A 3,521-nucleotide genomic window follows, 5' to 3' on the forward strand; every position below is an offset into this window, starting at 1 on the left:
AATATGGGGCCATGGGTATCATGGGGCATACACTAAAAATTATCCTGGTATTTGTCTAGAGCTCAAATTTAACTGTGCATCCTGTTTGGTTTTGTTTGTTTGATTGTTTGTTTGTTTTTATTGCGTGTTTGTAAATGCAAGTGGGTGAGTGTGCATACAAGCATGGAAATTGTTCTGTTTGGCAAGTGTGATAGTGCTCTCCCTGAGGTTCTTCTTGGTCAGAAATGAGGATGAGTTCCTATTTCTCTGCAAAATCAGACTTTTCTTATATGGATCCAACACTGCTCTTGGGCTCTCTAATGTTCTATATTCAAGTAGGACTTACTGACATTTGATATTATGGCCAGGACCCAGAAACTCCTCAGTTTGCCCAATTATTCACCTCTCTTTCCAAGAGCTGTCAGGTAGAGCACAGGGGTGGTGTCTGCTCATGGAAGACACCCTGACAAGACAGCGATCACCAGATGCCATAGGCAGGGCAGTGGCCTTTCCATTAGAAAACAGAAGCCGTTGACCTTGGCCCTGAGTAAGCACATTAGCAGTTTGTGTGAATCTGAGGTACAGGAAGGTTATCTTTGGAAAGCTGAAGCACAGAGAAGAGATAGCCTGGCTATTAGCCCTTGGGGACATCTCCATCCCAGATGGAAGAAACCTGGTCGTCAGTCTCCTTTAGAAAACCATGGCTAAAATGTGGATTTGGAGCCTGTGGCCCTCACAAGGTGGACTGCACAATCAGGGAAGAGGATATAACGGTGACAGTCACACCCGAATTCTCCAGAGCATCAGAAAAGCTGTAACAGCAATTGCTCTGCAAAGTCGCTTTCCTTGATGGGATCTCATGCCAACGGTGAAGTGAAGAGCCCTGAGGCTCACTGGCCACTCAGCCTCAGCCACTTGACAATCCCCAGGCCAGTGAGAGACGATGCTTCAACAGAGCCACAGAGTGGCTCTTGAAGAACAGAAGTCCTTTGGTCTTCACACATACACACACACTCACACACACACATGTGCACTCACTCATATACACACTCACAGAGACTCACAGACACACACACACTCACTCATATACTCAAACACACACACTAATGCAAGCCCAGTTATCTCAGATCCCACTTGTAGGCTTCAGTTCCAATGCAGTGAAACCAAACTTCCCAGGGCCACTTAGACCAGTATTGGGGGGGGAGGGGAGGGGGGGCTTCTGGCACCAGTACCTAATGTGCTACTTACTTGACTAAGGAAAAACAATGAATGAAACAAGGCCCTGGTTCAGTTCATCGCAATTTATTTAATTTAAAATAAAAACAGAAACAAAAATGACAAAAATTCAGTTTCCAATAGAAAAAAAAAAATGAACACTTTGGGTAATTAGCCAGCTTTTTCTCTTCCTCTCCCTGTAGGCTGTTCTCAAACCAATCAAATAAGTAAAAACCAATTTTGACTGGAGCCCATAAGGCATGCTGCACCAATTAAATTACACCAATATATTATTATAATACCTTTGAAATGCCTTTCAGACCAATAAATAAAAAAAAGACAAATTCAAATTAAAAAGTCAACTTTTTATTACCAAAAAATATAGAAATTAAATAAAAGTCACAACATGGATTTAATAAAAAAAAAAAATGTGCAGTCAAGTTTCTCTCACTCTCCTGTCCCTTTTTATTTCTTTCTTTCTTTTTTTTTTTTTTTTTTTTCCTTTTTATTTCCTTCTTCTTCCTAGGAATGACACCATGCCAGTAAATCCCTACAAAACAGTTCCAGTTTGGCAACAAGCAGTCAGTCCGTCATTCACATCTGTACTCAAGACAGCAGGCCTGGACAAAGCATGCCTGAATTTCACCCTGCAACGTGCTCCTTTGGTAAAGAGGACCCGGTGACAGACTAAAATTCAGAGGGAACTGAGAATTGTCATGTTGCCTAGGGTCTTGAAGCACTTTGTTAAAAACTGATTGTGCCTTGAAAATAACACAATTCCAGCCCCTTTGGCAGATGTGTAAACGAAGAACGGAAGGGCCCCAGAAGCAAAGGAAGGACCAGGAGAGCTCACAGCAGGCAACTCTCCCACTCTGCCCTCTGGTGACTCCACAGAAATAAGTCAAGCATACCTTCTTTGGCGGGGGATCGGCTGGCAGGGCTCCACTGGAAAGTAGCTCTTTTTAGGGCTTTGTTTTCTATCCTAACTCCTTTCCTGCAGGGACAGTCAGCATCCCAGCTAGAAGCAGGTGTCAGAACCAAGCAGGGGCTTGAAAAACCACTCAGCCACGTCCCCAGCCTCCACATATGGGAAGCTCTCAGAACCACTGCAGGTGCCTGAGACCTCCAGATCAAGGCAGACCAGAAAGACAATTTCAACCCCCCAGTGTGCCCAGGGTCCCTCCATGGGGATGACATCACCTGTAATCTTAGTTCAGAGATTCGATGACTAGCCGGAACATTTTTAAGCATCCTGTCACCCCCTCCCCCCCCCCCACACACACACCTCCTTTCTACCTCCTCCAGAGCCATCTGGATGGCTCCCGAGGAAACATCCCTAAGCCTAAATGAAACACTCTGCTCTTTCAACATCTTATCCTGTGGATGCATGGATGGAACCTGTTTTCTCTCCCAAAATGAGGAAGATCAAAACCACGAGACAGAATACTTAGGCCTGAGGAGACAAGAGCCTTCTGTCAAACTGGACTTTTCTTCAGCCACGTATTTTACCTACACACTAGCTCCCTAGAAGCAACTCGTCTATGGTTAAGGGTCCACAGCTGTGGGTGAATGGGGCCTCTAGCTGAGACAGTGATGCTTTGGAGTCTCTCAGGAGCATCGCGTCCCTGTGCAGGGTTCCAGTTAACACTGAGACATTTGAGAAAGTGATAAGTCGCCCCTTGCTGGCGTGCCTCACCCTCCATTCAACTGTGCAAAGACCATGACAGCTCTGTGCCCCGTCACACACAAAGCCCTGGCCTCTCACACTGCCAAGTATCTTCCTGCTCACCTGTTCCCACTAAAGAAGAACAAGACAAGAAAGAGGAGAAAGAATAGGCAGATCCCAGGAAACCAAAAAGTTACCCCCACCAGACTATTTCCGTAACAGAGTTCAACACATTCCCTCGCAAGCAAGTCCTGTCTTCTGCTCAAGGTCCAGGAGCAAATTAACACATGTCATGCTGTGTCATGAAAGAGTTAACCGTCTGTCTTTTAAACAGGGTGCTTTAACCTAACTCCCAGGGCTTAGCCAAGGCAGGTATGCTGTTGCCTCTGCTCCTGATTCCCTGGCAGTTATTGCTACTCACCCAATGCTCCCTGGTGCGCCTATCTACTAAAATCAGATCATAGTACAGACATTACCAATCGTTCACCAATTCACACTCAGGTTGCTGAAATCTTGCTAGCCACTAATGTCGTCAGACTGGACTTGCTAATATATTAATCCAAAGCAGATGGTCTCAGTCTTTCTTCTCCTCCTCCAGAAACATCTAGATGACTTCTAGGAAAACACCCCCTTTCCCTCATAATGCCCCTTCCAATTTCAT

The 3,521-nt window shown here is 45.3% G+C and overlaps 1 protein-coding gene across 2 annotated transcripts in view; it reads right to left on the bottom strand.

The window, feature by feature from the left end:
• Nucleotides 1-1,265: 1,265 nt before the first annotated feature.
• Nuak1 (NUAK family kinase 1) overlaps nt 1,266-3,521 on the bottom strand; it is a 64,807-nt gene continuing 62,551 nt past the window's right edge. For both annotated transcript variants that reach the window (XM_076919773.1, XM_076919774.1), the window contains one exon: nt 1,266-3,521. This exon is cut by the window's right edge and continues 1,428 nt beyond it. The gene's annotated coding sequence lies outside the window, so the exon portion shown is untranslated.

This window comes from Arvicanthis niloticus, chromosome 22 (genome assembly GCF_011762505.2).
Source record: "Arvicanthis niloticus isolate mArvNil1 chromosome 22, mArvNil1.pat.X, whole genome shotgun sequence".
In the NCBI taxonomy this organism is placed as follows: Eukaryota; Metazoa; Chordata; class Mammalia; order Rodentia; family Muridae; genus Arvicanthis; species Arvicanthis niloticus.